Raw genomic sequence first — 22,348 nt, forward strand, 5'->3', positions numbered from 1 at the left:
GTGTTCTGCAAAAATTATAATTTATCGTTTTTCAAACCAAAAAAGGACCAGTGCACATTTTGTAATAAATACAAAGTAAGTTGCCCCGAAGACAACATCATAATGGAAGAGGATTTTCAGAGTCATTTGAAAAGGAAAAATGAATGTCATTCTGAAAAAGAAAAAGATAAGGATATGTCTAATAATGAGTCCTTATTCATGACTGTAACATACGATCTTCAGAGTGTGTTACATATACCATCCACAGAGGTTTCACTGATCTATTATAAAAGAAAATTAAATATGTTTAACTTAACTATTTACGAAGGTCCAAAGCCGAATAAAGCATTTTGTTTGGCTTGGACCAGAATAAATGGAAAACGAGGGAGTTGCGAAATAGGAAGTTGTCTCATGTGGTATCTCAAGCAGCTTCCATCGAGTGTAACTGAAATATCTTTCTTCTCCGATACACGCGGAGGCCATAATAGAAATTTGCAAGTATCTGCTCTTTTCTTGAATCTATGGAATGTGATTCTATGCATAGTGCCATAGAAAACAGGCAAAAGTTTGCGTCGATTTATTGTACCAATGACTAAATGATTTTTGAATGTCTCGTTTCATTTCGAAAAAGAAACCATACGAAGCAAGCGAGCTAAAATATACTGACTTTTATGACCTCAAATTTTTGTCGAATCAGTTAATAAAAAATAAAAACTTGGCGTAAATTGGCTAAAAATGAAATGTCTTAAATATGAAAAGGAAAAACCATTTACCATTCAATATAAATATAATTTTAGTGATGTATACGAAACAATAAACGTTTTAAAAATTAGAAATGCTTCGCGTATCAACCAAATTTGTTTTGTAGAAATCAAAAACATTCCACAATTATAATATAAAAATCCATTAAAAATAAGTTGTGCCAAAAAAAAGGATTTGTGTGAAAAAAGTGTAATACTGGACATTTTTCATTGGTGGTTTCAACAATTATCTGCCGAGAATAACAGCCATCCAGACTTACTTCCGGAGCCCGATATAAATGATTCCGATGCCGAAAACGACAAATAATAATGAATATTCTTTTTTTTAATATTAATACTGATACTAATCTAATTGTTTTCATGAATAAGTGCAATGTGCAAGTGCAAGGAAATGCAAAGAATGTCAATCAGAATAAAGGCTAGTCGTAATATGTAGCATACTATCCAATCTGCATACCCTTCAGAGAAATGTTATTGTAGTTTACGGTAAATAATTTAATTCTAAAAAAAATCTGTTTAAAAATTATTGCGATTTATTAATATTTTCATTGTATTTTTTCTATATTTCTCTAATTTGAAATAAATAATGTTATTTTCACTAAAAATATTATTTTTATTTGTATTATTATGTACCAATCTAATCATTAACATAAATAAATATAACAATAATGCATTGTCATTTATCTAATAATATGTCAAAGTTAGCAAATAGTTACTGACAGAATGCATTATGTCAGCGGTCACTTACATTTACATTTTTAAAAAAATATCCATACAACTTATCAACATCAAATCTTATGTTTTGTATGCCAAAAAGGTTATTCTTTATAATGTAGAAAAAAAATATATAAAACATAAAACATTCTACGTGGGAGAAAGCTTTTGCCTTTTGAAAGACTTAATGCTTTCTGTCAGTATACCCTCGATTTATATGTAATACTCGGAAGGCTTAAATATTAAGAAGTTGTTCTTGTATGCAACGCATACACGTGCATATTTTACGGGGAGAGTCGTAAGCGTTGTCACGCGATGTAAAAAAATAAATAAACAAAATCGAGCGACTTGCGACTAGTCGCTGGCGGGCAGGTCAAATCGTCAATAGCCTTCCATCGAGAGAAGTCGAAAAATTTAATAAAATAACACTTAGATTTACACAGTAAAGGGTAATTCATTGAATAATCTTTAATTAAATTTGATGTTTTTTATGAGTAACTGTGAATTTTCAAAATTAAAAGAATTAAAATTTATAGTAGGTATTTAAAAAAGAATTTCACCTGTCAATCTTAAAGTGAAATCAATTTAGTTAATCTTAGCAACAAAAAAAACATAACTATTAATTATTAAGTAATTGTTTTCTTTTATCTTGGTAGATTAAATTGCTTCATAAAAGGGATGGTGGTCTTTTTAAATAAGTGATTTCATTTCCTGTAAGTGTTTGAAGAGATTAGGAGCTGGAATTTATATAGACTCACTGTAAGCCATCATTTTTTGGTATTCGGTATTTTTTGGAAATATCTCCCAATTTCGCGTCTTACTATTGATAATATATTCAACATTGTTTTTCTGGTTATAATATTATAATTATTGGAATTTCCTATCGTAAGAAATTAAAACTAAGTATCAATGTCTTTTTTCCTGTCAAAATTATCGAACATATTATTAGCGAGTGGAATTGTGTGTGTATGAAAACCTGAATTGCTATGTTAATTGACTATCGATGTCATACTTTCTATTTTTTGGGGCATTAGCCACATATGTAGATATAATCTGAGGTCCTCTTTACTTCTAACGGTTTCAAAGTATTCGGTAATAATGTATAAATGCAAAAACAAAAAGTATCTTAATAAACAAATATCAAGTAGTTTTTAAATTTGTACCTATTTGGTATCCGATAAATGTCATAATATTGTTGTACCTACCCATTCAAATGTTGTATTCAAACCCATTTAAATAAATTCTCGTCATTGAAATCAGATAGCTACATAAAATGTATGTTCTAATGACTAAAGTACACATAATATATTTATAATTCTATAGTTAATTGTGGTTTTGTAACTTACCGAGCACTCTTAGGTTTTTATTACGATATTTTAAAATATCCTTTTTTGTCGATATGACTATAAATGATACCTATCTACATTAATTTTAAAAGAAGAATTAAAAAATAATTCTAAATGTATGTAATCTCGGCAATAAATCATATTGCAGGTAGTCGTAAACCACTAATAATACGAGGGTGGGTCAATAATTCCTTAGAAAAAAGCATTAAAACAGTTTTTATTTTTGTATTTTTTTTTTATTTCTCAACATAATCTCCTTGGAGCTTAATACACTTGGTTAGACGTTTCTCAATTTTTTTTAAACCGTCAGAAAAATAAGTTTTCGGAAGGTCCTCAAAATAAGCATTTGTCCGATCGATGACTTCTTCATTTGAAAAAAAACGTTGTCCACTTAGCCATTTTTTTAAGTTTGGGAAAAGGAAAAAGTCACTGGGGGCTAAATCTGGCGAATACGGTGGGTGGTCGACCAATTCGAACTTCAATTCTTCAATTTTAGCCATTGATCGTAAACACGTGTGAACACGGGCATTGTCCTGATGAAAGAGGATTTTTTTCCTGTTTAAATGAGGCCGTTTTTCTTCAATTTTGTTTTTTAGCTGGTCCAATAAAGATGCATAATAATCCCCTGTTATTGTTTTTCCTTTTTCCAATTAGTCAACGAAAATAATTCCACGTGCATCCCAAAATACAGTAGCCATAACCTTACCAGCTTATTTTACGGTTTTCGCCTTCTTTGGACATGGTTTGCCTTTCGCAATCCACTGCTTTGACTGTTCTTTCGTCTCGGGAGTATAGTGGTGTATCCATGTTTCATCTACAGTCACAAAGCGACGAAAAAATTCATCCGGATTGCGTTGCATGAGCGACAACAGGGCTTTAGAGGCCACCACCCTATTGCGTTTATTGTCGACTGTGAGCAAACGCGGCACCCATCTTGCAGAAATTTTTTTCATGCCCAATTTGTCATGTAAAATAGAAATGACGCTACCTTTTGAGATCCCTGTAACCTCAATTATCTCACTCAACTTTAATCTTCGGTCACTTAACACCATATCGTGGATTTTATTGATCATTTCTGGTGTAGTCACCTCTACAGGACGTCCTGAGCGTGGTTCATCCTTTGTTGATGTACGACCACGTTTAAATTCATTTAACCAGTTAGAAATAGTTGCAAGTGAAGGAGCAGATATGCCGTGAACTAAATCCAACTCATTTTTTATTTCCTTTGCTGTTAACCCTTTTATATTAAAATGTTTAATAACAGCTCTAAACTCAATTTTCTCCATTTTCCATTTTTCCATTTTCCACAAGCAAATTTTTTTTTAAATGTACGAGAAACACACAACAACCCGACCAATCTGATTGAAACTTCGCAGCATACTGAATCGGTAGTGCCGCTGCATGAAAACAAACCGCTTACAGTACTAGTCGCGCCACCTGTCGGCTTTTCTAAGGACTTATTGACCCACCCTCGTAGCTTTCGCCCGAAAATAACATTGAGTCGGGAAATGAAATTCAAATGCCACAGTAAACGTGACCCTTCTTTTGTTTATGAAGAACACAATAGTTGTAGTAAATGTTTTTTAGTGTTTTCAGTTATATTATTCAAACTTTTTCGTCGGACAAACCGGTATACTATTTTTCAGTAAGTACAATTAACAATTACTCATATTTTATTCATATCTTCTCATTTTATACCAATAATTAATTATAAAGTAGGTATCAATGTAAATAAATAATTATAGTAAACCTCTTGCATTTACTTCTACCTATTAAAATATTATAGTTACACTATGTACTATGTCCATAAAATTGGTAAATTGTTGGTAGGTACAAGAAATTCATTTTAGGATAACTGAATCATTTTGCTTCTAATTTCATAAGTAGGTACCACATATTAATATTATATAAATAAATATTATCATAAACGATTTGATGTTAGAAGGCATACACATAATAATATACAATTATATTTTTTCTTAGTAGTGAAGGGTGGATGTAGGCTGTTAAGATCCGACGTAAATAATGCATTTTAATATTATTTGTGAGTCATATGTTCTTGTTTTTATTGAACTAATACTACAATAAATAATAGATTACATACGGTTTTGGATAGTTTTGAAAATTCAACTAAGCCTTGCCGAAACAAAACCATAATATTTTTGGTACGCTCCAGGCGATCCGATAATTTTTTGCACACTTTTTCATTCATACCTATTTATTTTCGTTGAATGTAAAATACATATTACACGTCATGTTGTTAATTCATTAAGTCCTACTTTAACCCAATAATCTGATAAAAAATATCATTCCATCTATAAACTATCAAAAATGATCTATGATGAAATATTTTATAGGCAGACCAGTATTTTTTAATAATATAGATATTGCATATATGTTAAGGCTAGGCTTGTGCAGGGCTTAATTGAATTTTTAAAACTAACCAGATCCATCTGTAAATAATTGTAGTTTTTGTTCAATTAAAACAAAAACTTATGACTGGCAAATTTAGTGCGCGCTGTTTTTTCGGATCTCAACAGCTTACCTCCACCCTTCGCCATTGCAATATTTTTCTATACACATGTCCGTAAAATTAGTTTATTTTATGTAGCTTTACCATTTTATATCGGTTTACCTTTTTCATGTTATTAGGTACTAAGTTTAGGTAGCTAGTTCTATATATACCTAATGATTCTCCTCGATTTGCCACAGTTCGATTAACTGCCGCCCCAAGCGACGCTTAATCTGCCTACCCCCACGGGACGTCACTGAGTACGCGCCATAACTGAATCCATCTTCATATTTTCAACACCTGAGTAATTTCATAGCATCAGTTCTAAACATGAAATAAAATTTAAATTGAAATGAAAAATGTTCATCTCTCATTTAAAAAATAAGGATTTCAGTCAATTTCCACACTTGAAAGAGCAGAATGAATGTGCTGCGGATAATAGAAATTTGACCAAATATATTGAAAAAATCAAGATAGGTTTTGCAAGAGTAATTTGAAAGTAGTTTTCATGATTTTGCTACTGCATGCTCGCATATTTATAAACCCATTTTAATTAGTGAAAAAAATGTTATGCAGATGCCTAGTAACATACAAATGGAACTGATTGATTTAAAAACAAATTCTTTATAAAAATGAAATTTTATGCTTTTTATTTTTCTAGAATAAACTTTTTCCAGACCAAAATGCTTCTGACATAATTAATTTTTGGCCTTCATTATCCTGTGAACATTTCCTAGAGCTAATAAAATTTGCAAAAAGTTATATAATGTCACTTTGGATCGACGTACAGACATGGTGTGTAAATTCCCACCACCGCTCACGTTATGTATATGCAGCCACGTCATACGCGGCCGGCTAACATAACCCTTACGTGTGCCAGATCAAAGAATTTAAGCCCTCATTTTGTCCCGAGCAGAGCCGCACGGGACTGGTGATGCAACCTTGCACCGAAGTGCGAATGCATGATGTTAATTTATATGGCAACTATCAGAGTGACTTTAATTTGAAGAGTCGCAAGGGGAGTCGACCGTACGCTCTGGCGAATTTAGTAAAGGCCGCAAAATTGGTCTCGGTTGCCACCATGTCGGCGTGTCCTATTGGGCCCAAATGGAATCGGAACCGGGCAAACAACTCCGCTCGTTCGGGGCCCATAAGTGGACAGTCCCACAGGACGTGCTCTACGTCCTGCTGGTCGTGTCCACATGAGCAACCCGAACCATGTCTTGCCAAACCAAACCCCTGCAGTTTGGCCGCAAAGTTTCCATGGGCAGTCATGGATTGACTAGTCCAGTGGGTCGGCACCAGTCTCCTCGTCATGTGTCTCACTGATACATCTGGAAAGTATAGAAAAGTCTGGCGGCCCTTAGGGGAGGCCACCCATCTCGCCTGCCATGCCGCATATGCGATCTTGTAGACTAGCTCAGATACAGTCTTTCTTTAGCTCACGCCCTCCACTCTCGATGGCGGTGTCAGAGGGACACCGGCGAGAGTTGTATTGATCCTTTTCATAAGGAGAGTGATCGATCCTCTAATTTGAACGTGCAAGTCGAGGGGAAAGACCCCCGCAAGGACTGCCAGGGCATCCGAAGATGTGGTCCTATAGGCCTTAGTAAGGCCAATCAGAGCAGCCCTCTGTCCGCTAAGCAGAGCCCTCTTCACAATTGTCAGCGAGGCTTTGGTGTGCCATACGCTGGAGGCATAGCCAGCGATGCCCATGAATATAGCCTCGTAGGCGATTCTCAGGACCCGAGGCTTTAGGCCCCAATTGTTGCCCGCCAGGCGAGCAACCTTCTGATAGGCTGAGTTGGTCTTAGCCACAATTACTTTAGCATGCTTCAAAAAGGTCTGCTTCTCATCCAGAACGACCCCCAAGTAGGTCACCTCTCGAGAAAACCTTATAGCAGAGTCGCCGAAATGCACTGCGGTTGATCGCTTATTTATGTTTATCTTTGAGCTGCCCTTGAGGAGGATAGCTTCCGTTTTGCCAGGTTTAAATGCAAGCTTATTATGTTTACCCCAGTTTAGGATTCTAAATAATGCGTCCTTAGCTACGCGCTCGAGTGTCGGACGGCTCGACGAGCCAACTAGTAAAAGAAGGTCGTCAGCGTACGCGACGAGCGCGCAGCCCGGTGGCAGAGGTAACGTCAAAACATCGTCAAAAAGTATATTCCATAGCAAGGGGCCAAGCATGGAACCCTGCGGACACCCCATGGTTGTCTCCCTGTAAATCAATTCAGTGCTAGAGTCGTATATAACTTCCCTTTTATTAAAATAGCTTTGCACTAGGGCAAAGAGGTCCCCCGGGATCTGTCGGAGCCGAAGCTTAGACAGAATTAATGGCCACCATGCGGTGTCGAAGGCACTGGCTATGTCCAAAAAGAAGCCTGCCACAATGACTCCTTCTGAGTCCTCAACAAATTTCTGAGCAAATCTGATGGCGTCCTCAGTAGACTTGCCGGGTCTGAAGCCAAATTGCCTATCCGAGATAGGGTAGATTCTCTCAAGGTAGTCCTCCAGCCTTCTGCTGATTAAACGCTCCAATAGTATTTCGCTCCGGATAGTATTTCATCTTCCTGGCCAGTACTAGATATTGGTCTTCTGGATGAGACTGACATGGTGTATGCTTTCTCTCGACTATATCCAAAATCCTCAGTAGGTCCTGATGGTTGGATTTTAAAGAGCTGTCATGAGTTGTTAACTGACCCCCTACTATATTTATTTAATCTCAGCCTAATTACTTCTGTCTTCCCAGATTGTTGGAGCCTAACCCATATTCGTCCGGTGCACAAAAAAGGCTCGCGCTCTGAAATAATAAATTTTCGCCCGGTGGCTGTTCTATCTGCACCAGCTAAATTATTTGAGTCTATTTTGCATAGGTATATTTATAAACATGTAGACGGTCAACTGACTGACGCTCAGCATGGATTTCGATCAGCTCGGTCAACAGTTACAAACCTTATGACTTATACTGAATACATATCTCATTCGCTGAACGTAAATTGTCAAGTGGACGCAATTTATAGAGATACCTATGTCAAAGGCTTTTGATCGGGTAGATTATGATATTCTTATCAACAAATTAAGTGCAGTAGGTGGATCTATAAATTTTATCAACTTTTTCAAATCTTACTTTTCGCATCGCTGTCAATATGTGGAGTATGCAAGGTGTAGATCCGACGTCTTTCAAACTTATTCAGGTGTTCCCCAAGGATCAAATCTTGGTCCAATTATGTTTCTTATATTCATTAATGACATTGTCAATGTTATAAATGGAATCCAGTTTTTACTCTTTGCAGACGATTTAAAATTATATGCGTCTATTCACAGTGAATTATATTGTCACATATTACAAAATAATCTCAATTCAATTGAAATTTGGGCGAAAAAAAATTTACTCGAATTTAATACTGATAAATGTGTGTGTATTAGCTTTTCGAAATCAAGATCTCCAATTATTTTCAACTATAATATGTCAAATAGATTACTGAAGCGTCAATCAGAAATTAAAGATCTTGGCATATTGTTTGACTCACGTTTATCATTTCGCTCGCACATCACTTCTACGGCATTGCGTGCGAGCAAGCTTCTAGGATTCGTCATGAGACAAGCCAAGTCATTCAAGAATTCAACTTTTTTACGTACACTCTATGTGTCGTTAGTACGGAGTATTCTTGAGTATGGCTCCATCAATTGGAGTCCTTATGAAGTTTCCTATAAGCTTGTTTTAGAGCGTGTTCAGAAAAAAATTCTTCGTCATCTCTATTTTAAAGATTATAATTATTTTCCTTTTGACACCTTCTCAAACGAGTCTTTTCCGACTAACTTTCTTCAAGGACTGCTCGCCTTTCATTCTCTTGAAGCTCGTAGGTCACTTCTGCTCTTAAAGCATTTTTCCCTGCTCTCACGTGGTATCATTTTCAATCCCGATATTCTAGAAAATTTAAATTTTTACGCACCCGTCAATTACATGCGCGGTCGCAGCCATGACCTATTTTGGGTGAAAGCTGTTTCCTCATGTCAGGCTCACCAGGCACCAACAGCGAGGGCAGTGCGGTTGGTCAATGCACTCCCTAGAGATGTAGATATTTTTGGCGATCCATTATATATTCTGTTTTTTAAATTCTATTTTATTGTTTAATTTGTACTTTTTGAATTATTGTTGTTTTTTTTAAATTTTATTTCTTTTGTATAAAAATATTTTTTGCTTTCTTTTTTTCTGATTTTCCGAACTGATTACTTGTAATTTTTATTCTAAATGTCATGTTTGTGAATATCCTGAATTAATAATTTGTTATGTCCTCAACGTGTCTTTTTCAAATAAATAAATACATTACCCAGCACTGGCAGAAGAGTAATTGGACGGTACGCTTTTGGGTCATGCGGTGGTCGTGTGCTCATTTTAGGTATAATCCTAAGGAGACCCTTCTTCCAACAGTCCGGTAAGATGCCCCTGCTCATGCAGTCAGCATACAGCCCGACTATCTCATGAGGCGCTCGAAGCCACGCCCTTCTGGCAATCACATTGCTGATCCCATCAGGTACGGGGGCTTTGCCCGCCTTGAGACCATCAAAAATTAATCCCACCTCCGACTGAGTAAACTCAGGAGAATGCTGAGTCTTCAACGGCAAGATTGCAGATATTCTTAGTTGACAGGTTCTGTCATCCTCATGTGCCGTAGGTATGTCCTGTGAAATTAGAGCTTACAGCAGTATGGATACAGACTCTGCGCTGTCCATCGCAAAGGTGCCATCAAGGCGCCGCATAGCCGCCATGACTTTACCAGGCCTTGAGCCCAGCTTTATCAAGCGGAAAGGCGGTCCCCACGGATTATAGCCCCCCATTTCAGAGACAAAATCCCGCCAGTGCTTTTTCTTGGCTTTATTTAACTCTTTTTTGAATTTTGCCCTTGCAGATATATAAGCAATCTCCGTAGGTTCGTCATTTCTGGGTAAGTCGTTCTGAGATCTTCTAGCTCTTTGCAATTTTCTTTGGGCAAGTCTCATGGTCCTTCTCAAAGACGTCAATTTTGGTATCCACCATGGCGCAATGTTGGGTGGCCTCAGAGAGGTTCTACCCAGCGTGGACTCCGCAGTTTGAGTAATGAACGCAGTCAAGTCATTGGCTCTTTGGTGGAGATCGTCAGCCGACATGGCAGATGCCAGTCCACTAATTTTGACTTGAAAAGCATCCCAATTAACACCGCTCTTTCGAAAACGCCTGGGAAGCAGTACGCTCTCCGTTTGGCTCAATGGGGCCGCATCTCCCGCAACTCTGAACAAAAATGTGATCAGACGGTGATCGCTAGCCACCGCGTCCGTGTGGACCTGCCAGTCCACGGCGCGTCTGGCAACGACACTGGATGTGAGAGTGACATCAATATGTGACTCATCATTTCTGGTGGAGAAAGTGGCCGGCCCGTCAGGCTCATTTAGCACCGTCAAATCAAAGGCGGCCAAGAGCTCCTCGAGTGGCTCAGGACGGTCCTTGTTACGTTTGGGCCCGGAGGGGGCCCAGAGCAAGGACTGGACGTTAACGTCCGCCCCAAGAATTATCTGCTTGCCTCTGCAAGCATATAAGATTTTCTCCAGTTGTTTTGTGCAATACAGGGTAAAAGAACTGTACTGAAAATACGCAGATATAACTACAATGGAGAGCCCTCTGTTATTAGCAATCTAGAGAGAGAGAGATGCAACACAGTCAGTGCGGTGTCAATTACAAATATGCAAGCTAGAGATTTCGGGGTAGCTTGTATGATACGGCCACCGCTTAATTATAGTTTAATTCAACTTAACCTCAAAATGAATTTTGCTCTACAATTGATTATTTGTGTACTGATATCACGTTACTATGGCGTATTTTTATGCCATCTAAAAGACATCCTTACTAACGCATATGTTTTATTTATATTTCAGATGAAGCATACCGCAGTGATGTTGTGGATGGAGACAATACTACTAATAACCCTACTACTTATATTGCAACAGGTTTGTATGACAATAGTTAAGTTTTTTAGCTCGTTCATTACTTACAAATTGATATTATAGCCTCAGGAAGGTTTTAGTAGTATAATATAAGTTGTAGATGAAAAAGTGTGTACTTTACCATTGATTTACTTTCATCTTTATATTGCTAACATTATAATATTATCGCATTTGATTACAGAAGCCGGATCGATAAATAATGAGGTTGACTTGGGGTACCTTATCGAACGGCCTTTATCAGTCACAGACCTTTTACACATTTTCTGGTGTCCCTCAGGGTTCAAACTTAGTGCCGTTGCTTTTCTCGATTTTTATAAATGACGTACTTCCCGGGTCGTTTCGGATGTTACGGTATTAAAACTATTCTTTAGTCCGAAGCAGACTTGAGAGTGGGTCTATTGTTTGGGCACCGCATCAGTTGACGTATGGTCTTATCCTCTTGAGACCCATGGGTTCAGAAGAAATTATTGATACTCCTTTACTTGAGGTTGTATGGATACTATCCGTGGCTTTATCCAACTGACTGTCTCTTAGGCATGCTTACATACTGCAGTTTGCAATTTAGAATAAATCTTTATTTAGTTACGTATTTTTTTCGACTTATACGTGGTATAATTCTGGGCAGTGATGACCGGTGTGTCCCTCATAACTATCTTAGAAATAGAGAACATCAATTTTCATTCTCCCAAGGTGCAGAACCAACCTGCCACTGGTAATGCCAATTGGGAGGGCGATAACTATGTTCAACGAAATTGCTTCGGATGTTGATATATTCCACCTACGTGAGAATGAGTTTTGGTGGACGTTGTTTTATAAATTCTAAAAATGTCTGCTTATCTCATCCGGTGTACTTCCTTGTACCTATCTAATTAATATTGTTATATGTAGGTACATATTATTTCTACTGTTTAATAACATATTATTATAATCTATCTCTTTTTTATGTAATACTTACTGTTTTATATTTCTTTGTTTCTAAATGTCATGTTGTGAACGTATTAAACTTATAATTTGTAATGTCCACAATATGTTAAAAATAAATAAAATTGAATTTAAAATATGCCGATAATCATATGCGCTGAAGCACCTAATTTACGGTGACAACGGACAGAAAAATAATGAATCAAATGGAAATGATATCGGTAAACTGAAAATAGTTTAATCACCATAACCCGGGTGGGCTTATCTCCTCTTGTTTGTCTTGAATCGCCAGTCGGATACATTGTCAGACATCTAGCCACTGGTTATGGTCTCCCCACGTGCGATTATTAATCTTGTTTCATCATCCGCCCACTCCTAATAATTATCCTGCCTAGCAGTCTTTTGGTTATTATAAATTGCTGTAAGTATTTATTATATTTTTATGTGACCTATGTGCATGCAATATTATTTGCTTACACAAACAATATTTTTCCATGCACTATAAAAGTTAAATAACATAAATGAAATTGATTCATCATTAACATGTGTTTATATTTTTAATGGCTTAATCAAAGGATGTTTATTATGTTACAGAAATCATACAGAAAGGACTCGATGAAGATTTGGTGAACGATGTCATCGTAGAATATATGGAAGAGAGCAATTTAGATGAGGAGCAAATGAAGGTTGTCAATGAAGTCGAAGGCATCCTATCCGATGAAAATTTATTTCCAAATGTGGCTTCGCCTGAACCATTCGTCACAGAAGAACCTCAACCTCAATATTCAGTTCATCAATCTGCCAATAATACTTTGCGAAATATACAAAAGGAGAAAAGGGATACATGTTTACCCTATGAAAACAGAAGTGGTAATGTAAAATCTGCAAAATTGTCTAAAATAATTGATTGCCTTCATGTCGGTTTAAATGTAGTACACACTTTAATCAGGAAGATCGAAGACAGATTTGTCAAATTTACTGGGGATTAAGGAGCTTCGAGCGCAAAAGGGATTTTATTTTAAGGAATGTAGACAGTGCTGCTCCGAAAACCCGAAGGGTACGAATTGCTGAAGGCAAACTATTCAAGGACTGAAAGTCATACCACTTTTATAGAAATGAATCAAAAGAAAGGGAATGCCAAAACTTCTTTCTTAAAACCCTTTCTATTTCAAATACTGTGGTAACGAATGCTTTCCAGAGTAGCAATGAGCAAGGTGGATTTCATGGAAAGGATATGAGAGGTCGCAAAAGCTCTGTGAACAAAACAAGTTCAGACGATGTGGATTTTATAAAAAACCACATCGAAAAATATGCGACGATGGTGAGCCATTATACGAGGGCATCCACTAAAGGAAAGTATTTGGACAGTAGCTTATCATTTGCGAAAATGTATGATCAGTACAATATTTATTGTGAAGAAAATTACAAGATTCCCGCAAGTGCATTTATTTATAGAAAAGTATTTTGTGAGAACTATAACCTTAGCTTCTTTCAACCAAAAAAGGCCCAATGTATGACATGCATGCAATATTTAAAAGCATCAGCCCAAGAAAAACTAGCCTTGGAAGCTACATACCGTAAGCATATCGAAAGTAAGGATGCAGCGAATGAATCAAAAAATGCTGAGAAAAATATTGCACTGATTGAAAGCGACAAGTGTCTCACGGTAATGTTTGATTTGCAGAAGGTACTACAGATTCCCACGTCACAAGCGTCATTTGTATACCTACTATTTGAGTAAACTCAATATGTATAATTTGACTGTTTATGAAAGTGCTCACCCAAACAGAGGGTTTTGTTACGCGTGGTTTGAAGTTGATGGAAAGCGAGGAGCATGCGAGATCGTCTAATGTTTGGCGATGTATATAAAAAATGAAGTTCCGGTCACCACAAAACATTTAATTCTATATTCGGACACTTGTGGGCGCCAATATCGAAATATACATAAGGCTTTATTATTTTTGAACCTAGTTCAAACGTCAAATTTAGAAGTAATCGAGCACAAATTTCTGGAAAGCGGGCACACCTACATGGAGATGGGCAGTATGCATAGTGCCATTGTGCAAAAAAAGAAATTTCTGGACGTCTTTAGTGTCCAAGACCTGCTGAACATTTTTAAGGTGAGCCGTGACTGTGTCAAGGAAATCTTAAAATAGTAATAAGCCACCATATCATGTCAAACAAACAATGTCATTGCAAACAAATGACTTTTGGTGACATGCTGGACTTAAAGGCGTTATCAAAGTCTTCAATTAGAAATAAAACAATCAATGAAAATCTAGACAAAGTGCATTGGTTAAAAGTAAAGTGCTTTCGATATGAGAAACATTCTCCATCAGTGCTATACTACCTACCTATAGATATGACTATTCTAGTAATTATAAAAAAATAAATGTGTTCGGTAATCACCCAGGAAGAAGAAGTGATGTGCCAACTGTCCGAGACACACCGTGTGCTTACCGGTCGAATTAATGTATTTCAGAAGAAAAGAAAAAAAGACTTACTTAATTCCAATGTGTAAAAACAATATAATACTCGTACCACCAGAATTACACCCGTGGTATGACAATTTACCCACCTCTACTTCTAAGGGTAACAATGTTCCCGAATCATCACAGCTTGTCTATGAGAAAGAAGTAGAGGAATAATGTCTAAATTATATTATTACTTTATATTTTCTTGATTAATTTTTAAGGAAATTGTTAATTGTTAATTATTTCTTTTATAATTAATATTATTGTCTAATTATTGTCATCTCCATAGCATTTATCCGATGTTTCTAATAAATAAATTAAATACTGTTCCAGAACCCTTCTCGGTTGACTACCTATTATGAAGCGGAAATGATCTCTTAATTATATTTTAAGTTTTCATCATTAATTTTATAAGGTACCTAATTGTTTTTATAAATTATTTTTTGTGTAATCATCATCCCCATATCGTTTATCCACCTCTAATCCAATGTTCTGATAAATACATTAAATGAATATGTATTCTTTTTTTTATTTTTACCTAGTCCTTAGCTACACAAATGTATGTTTAATAATTTAAAAAAGATGAAAAGTATCTTAATTTGAAACTAGATTATTACTAATCTTACATACAAAAATATCAAATTACTTCTATACTACTGCTACCTCGTACATTTCACCACATTTTTTTAATACATCTTTTCCGTTATTTTTTTAACTCGCCGGGAGTAGGGAAGGGTTCACAATAAATAACTCAGCGTAATTTAACTGTTATATTTTCACTAAGTCTCTTAAATAACTTCTCACAATAACTTAAATTTAATACAATAGCTTTATCTTATAACATTATTATCTTTACTCGCAACTTAACATTTCGTTCTTAACATAACGTCATCTCACTCGAAAGGGCTTTTTTCTACTGCTTTTTTTTTGATTTTATTTATCCTGTTTGCTTCCTGTTCTTGGAGCGTCGACAGGCTATGCGACATATCGTACGAGGTAACTCAACCAATCCCGATCGACCTGTCTATATCACGCCACTCTAACCCTTTAAGGTGGACTGATTCTAATATTAATATAATTAATACTACTTATTTAATATTATTATGATTACTTAGTAAATATTTTTATTATATTTGAATGGTAGCTAGGAGGAGGGTTACTTACTTATTCAAGACCAGCTGACTAATATACTGGAGGGCGATGATCCGGTCTTTTCGTACCCTAGAGGGGCCGTTTGCTGAAGGCAGACAGTTCTGTCGGTATTAATCGCCCCCCACCAAAAGAGACCGGAAGGCGGCTTTCAGCATCAACTGGACTATGCAACTACCCTTCTAGCTATTATTCTAAAAGTTAACCACCATGTGGATAGGGAATGACTACAATCTGAATAGTTCTAATGTAAAAAAAAATTAAATGATTTTACGAGATCTAATTTATTCTGCTAGTTCGACTGCAAGTCTTAAATTAAAAGTAACATTTTATATGTATCTCAATCCTTAATACATTTAACATCTTATACATAATCTTAATTTTAATTACATTTAACACAACATCATGTTTATATTTATTTTATTTATAAGTAACAATATCGACGACACAGTAAAGTAATTACGTCTTAAAATCTAACAAAACAAAGAAATCTCTTACCCCTATTCTGGCATCTAGTTCACTCAATTATTCTGCTAACGAGTGAGAAATCGAAATGTTCATCTACGTCAACATGTGGTGGAGCAAAAAAAAAATGATTTAGGAAAAATAAAGCCACCGAGATACCGGACGCAGATACGAATCCTCTCTTTCTATATTAAAATTGTCATGCTGTTAATAGTTCGAGACGAACTTTGCCAACTTTGGTGTACAGAACCCTTTAACCTATAAATTCTCTGTTATCTTACTATTTCGCTCTTTGCGGCTGAGACGACGTCGCCTTCCGTCGCGACCGAAATGACGTGGTCGTCTCTCTACCGCTGTCGGTCCTTCTACTCTTTCGGGCGGTAATCTAGCTGAAGCTTCGATTGGCAGCAGAGTTTCCAGCGTTCCTTCAGACATCCGCGTCCGGATGGCCGAAGCACATGGCTCCGCATGCCGTTCTCCTACACAAGCTTCTGTAGGGATGCAGGGCATTTTGCTACTGCACCCCACGAGGGTATCGATTCTCGTCTCTAGATCACTACGGATGGTGAGGTCCGGTAGCGCTATTTCTTTTTCTAATCTATTCGGCTTTAAGTTGCCTGTGATGGCGCTGCTGCTGTTGAATTCACAGGTTGTACGGTCCTGCAAACTCAGAGGACTTGCAGGCGGTACACCGCCTCTCGCCTCGTTCTCTCTGGACACGACCAGGTCATGGCTATTTCCATGACTCAGGTGTGCATCTTTTCCATCCATGTGCGTATAGGGGGCGGACCTGTCGGATAACACCGTTGCAGTACCACCACCCATTAACACCTGGTTGGTTTGCGACGTCGCTATTTGATCGGCGGCGTCGCTTTGGCTGTCACGGATTTCTGCTAGTGACGCTTTCTGTTTAAACACGGCCAGGTCATGGCTATTCCCATGACTCAGGTGTGCATCCTCTCCATCCATGGGCGTATAGGGGGCGGGCCTGTCGGTTAACACCGTTGCAGTACCACCACCTACTAGCACCTGGTTGGTTTGTGACGTCGCGATTTGATCGGCGGCGTCGCTTTGGCTGTCACGGATTTCTGCTGGTGACGCTTTCTGTTTAGACACGGCCAGGTCATGGCTATTCCCATGACTCAGGCATGCATCCTCTCCATCCATGGGCGTATAGGGGGCGGGCCCGTCGGTTAACACCGTTGCAGTACCACCACCTACTAGCACCTGGTTGGTTTGCGACGTCGAAGTACGCCTGCTGGTTTCTCCTGTCTCATCTATCTCCTCTCTATTCGCAACAAATGTTTCTGACTTACTTTCTAACCAAACACTATCTAAATTCCTAAGGAGTAAACTAGATTCAGCCTCAGTGTTAACATTATGGCCAGTCTCGGCTACATGCTTACGTGCTAAACAATGGCCAGCGTCGGCAAAAACATCAAAGACAGTCTCAGCAATCTTATTATTTTTACAAATATCTCCTTCTGCAGACTCGGCGGCATTAAAGCACGCACCCTGTACATTGGTTCTGATAACATTTTTAATTTGACCAGCTTCAGTCTTAAACCTAGGCATGAATTTAAATTGTTTGCCAATGTCGGCGCAAAGGAAGTTACTTAAATCTACTGATAAACAATGGTCAGCCTCAACCAATTTATTATCGGTGCCATGAACGGCCACGAATTTAAATTGTTCACCAGTGTCGGTGCAAGGGATTTTAATAACTCCCGTGTCCACTTCCATATGCTTATTATTTAATCTTAAACATTCAGCGTATTGTCCTTTTGGGCAAAGTTTGCTGTTTATGTCACTAGTGTTCTTATTAATAACTACACGAACCTTTGGAGATTCCCCGCGGCCTCGGCATGTCGAGTCACCACCAAAGCGAGCCAACTTACTGTTGGTAGCCACATCGGCATACGTTGACCGCCCGTGTGCGGTGGTAGGCACTTCAGGTGCCGGGATTTTATCAGAATCCCGAAACCCGCACTCACCAGACGCACACAGCGCGGCTAACCCCCGCTCACCCTTGCGCCTACTGAGCAGCAAGGGAGCCGCTGGAAAACTTCAGTGGTTTTGATCGAAGGTCGGACAATCCCTCAACTCGTGGTAGTCCGGGCATCGAACACAGCGACGCTGTCCCGTTGAGTCTCGGTCGACTCCACGGGGTCTTCCACCACGCTGGATACCACGTCCACGGTACCCACCGCGGTTACTGTTCTGGTGGTCGCGGTCGTCGTTGCCGGCACCTCTTTCTTCGGACTGCGCTGGTTGCGGCCTGCGCTCTTCTATGCGCGTTTCGCCTCTCCAATTCCGGGTCTGCCCTTCGGCTGGTTGTCGGTCATGCACGTCGCAACGGCATCCGCAAGCTTTCTGGGGTTTCGACTTAGGTGGCGCAGGTGTTGGTGTGACAACCAGCACCGCGTCTGTTGGTGGCTTCAGCTCCTCTGCTACATCCAGGAGCTCCTCCAGAGTCTTCCAGCCTCTGCGGTCTAAGCGTAGCTGGTCATGGTCCGTCAAAAGGTAATAAAACCATCCTGCAAGAATGGTGCTCTTTGTTTCAGGCATGAGGACTGCCGCTAATTCTTGCTTATTTAGCAGAAAGATGAATACACCCTCATGTGGCTTTTGAATTTGATTCTTTAACTCTGTCTCTTGCATCCGCCGTCGCGCAGGAGACTCAAAATATTGCCGCATTCTGTGTCGAAAGGCGCGCCAGCTATCGGAGGTGGGAACTGACTTGCCCCAATCTTTGGCCTCCCCACGTAGCTGGCGGAGTGCTATCCCAGTCCAGTTGCCAGCTGGACTCCTGGCGGCCTTGAAGTATTCTTCACAACTCGTGAGGAACTCGACCACCAGCTGTTTCGCACTGCCGTCATACGTAGCCTCCAATTCTGGCTTATGAGGCCATTTGCGGAATGGAGGTAGTTCAAGGTCTATTATCTCTCGTGCCGCTTCTGCGGCGCTGACATCCGTCCTCGGGCTGTCTGACGCAAACGTTTGTCCGTGTTGGAATTCGGGCTCAAACAGGTCGCTTGGTCCGGGTGTCTTTTCAATTTCCGGCATCTTAACAGTTCGTTCTATTGGGCACCACTGAGACTGTCCTCGGTTCTCAGATTTGGACCGGGTAATCGGCATGTGCCCAGTCCGGACAATTCTGTTTTCTTATTTAATTCTCGAAATTCGAAAATTCGGGATTCGTTTTTCTCGAATTTACGAATTCGGATTGGCGGAGTTCTACTGTAGTAATACTGTCGTATTGAATGATGCACGATTTCTGGGATTCTTTTTATCATTCTCTTTGGTGTTTCCGTGAATACACTAGTTTTGGCAATATTTATTTCTTATATTCCAAATCAGAATTTATTTATATACTTGTCAATAATTGTTTTGACGTTAAAACAAAATTAAAATCTCTGCTCTCTAAATTCTACTATTTAACTATAGAACAGCTGCGCTATGTTTAATATTTCCACGTATTTCGCTTATTGTTTTTATTTAATAAATTTCTATAATATTGTGTATAATTTAGTTGCTTCAACAATGAATTTTCGTCACTCTTATTGGCTATTGTTGTATTATACATCGTTATGTTCACTTGTTATTCACCGAATTTATGTATTATAAAATTAATATTATAACATGTCATTGTATATATTTTTATTTATCGTAATTATATTTAATTGTTTATTATTCTTTGCAAAAATTTTCTTCTTCGGATTTAGGATTTTAAGTTCAAAATCTTCGCAATTAAGATTTAAAATCTTCTTTATATTTAAAATTTAAATTGACACATGTTATCTTCTTTTTCTTCAATCTTAAAAATTGTACTTAATCATTTTTGCCCATCTCCTAACTCCGCGTCTGGCGAGTTTTCGGGAATTAATGTACATGTACTCACGTTTATTTCCTTTTATCTCAGGGTTGGGTTATCGGTAAGCGAATTCAGCTTTGCAAGCCCACACGTTGTTAGAGCCACTTGCTACCTCGTACATTTCACCACATTTTTTTAATACATCTTTTCCGTTATTTTTTTAACTCGCCGGGAGTAGGGAAGGGTTCACAATAAATAACTCAGCGTAATTTAACTGTTATATTTTCACTAAGTCTCTTAAATAACTTCTCACAATAACTTAAATTTAATACAATAGCTTTATCTTATAACATTATTATCTTTACTCGCAACTTAACATTTCGTTCTTAACATAACGTCATCTCACTCGAAAGGGCTTTTGTCTACTGCTTTTTTTTTGATTTTATTTATCCTGTTTGCTTCCTGTTCTTGGAGCGTCGACAGGCTATGCGACATATCGTACGAGGTATCTCAACCAATCCCGATCGACCTGTCTATATCACGCCACTCTAACCCTTTAAGGTGGACTGATTCTAATATTAATATAATTAATACTACTTATTTAATATTATTATGATTACTTAGTAAATATTTTTATTATATTTGAATGGTATCTAGGAGGAGGGTTACTTACTTATTCAAGACCAGCTGACTAATATACTGGAGGGCGATGATCCGATCTTTTCGTACCCTAGAGGGGCCGTTTGCTGAATGCAGACAGTTCTGTCGGTATTACTACCTACTAATAGTATCTACCTAATGTTATTTCTGTTTTAATTTTATTTTAAATTGGCCAGTTTCTATTATTATTAGAGTCCAATGTATTACCACTCAACTACAACATTTTATCTTTGACTATTCAATTAACTCAAAAATCATTGTGGCAAAAAACGTTAATTCCCCTTTTTGTAAATAAACTCAAAAACTTAATTAATATTACGATAAAAAAGACTTGACAATACTCAAATCGAATTCATAAATGGTTACCGAATATCATAAAGTAACAAGTTAAGGTAAAACTGTTTAAAGTATTTAAATAGAGAGGTTTCAATTTCATGAATTTAGACAAAGACGATTATCTCAAAACGAGGATTTTTGACTTAACGCCTTTGCCACTATACCGACGTCTTAATGTATTGGATAGCTCCAACTTGTTGTTGGACACATCGAGCCGTCCGACATGGGTCCCACAAAGGCTAGAGTCTGTCTTATATAAGCTGGCGTGCCTGGTTTCCCCACCCTTCACAATCTATCTCTTTCACGCCCATTGAACAGTTGAACGCGATAGCACCATGCTTTCCGTGTGACGAGTAGGTACGCCAGTTTATAGAATACAGACTATATATTATATACTTTTAAATAAATGGCATCATACTGCGGGCGTGAAGATTCCTTCACATTTTTCTGTGCGAATTGTATAGCTTCGTTTTTATTATATTATTATTAAATTCTTGTTTTAATTCTGTACTACCACACTTAGTATTAAGGTAGCATCATTAGAATCAGATACGCTTGATTAAGACCGAGCGTGGTGCGAGGCGGCCCGGTTTGCAATACAAAAAAAATAAGTACCTACACACCTACCTGAAAAACCAAAAAAACACGATAAGAGTAGTAACGATAAAGAAACATAACGTAGGTACCTATTAGCGACATGCAATAAATTGAATAGGTTCTCATTTCCCGATAATAGAAAAAAGGTGAGATTACAGAAAATGCTCTATGTGTCAACGCCAATATTGTAAATTAATAAAATAATATGTATGAGCTAGAAAATAATATATTCAAAGATGGCTCTGGGTGTAAGAGGTACCTAGCATGATTAATATTTTTAAAATATGCATTAAGGGCCGTTGTGTATCAAGTGACATTAGTATTAAAATGGATGACAATAATAATTAATGAATTGTGGTGTGTCGTCTTATTGTAATGTTCAAAAATGTCATTCCTACATACATGCTGAAAATAGTTTGAATTTAGCTAGAATTTTGACAAGCACTAATTATTATTGGCTTTTTAATATTATTTCAACTACGTAGGGAAAAGTAAATCGACATCAAATAATATTTAGTTATTGACAAAAGTAACGATACCAGTATCTAACATGTCAATACTTTTTGACGCCACCAATTGAATTGAACGATGGGATGCCATCTTGTTTCCTTCCGTTTTCCTCGTTGTTATTTGCTACC

The sequence above is a fragment of the Rhyacophila brunnea genome, unplaced genomic scaffold (genome assembly GCF_057557595.1).
Source record: "Rhyacophila brunnea isolate RB1 unplaced genomic scaffold, BYU_Rbru_1.0 scaffold_13, whole genome shotgun sequence".
NCBI lineage: Eukaryota > Metazoa > Arthropoda > Insecta > Trichoptera > Rhyacophilidae > Rhyacophila > Rhyacophila brunnea.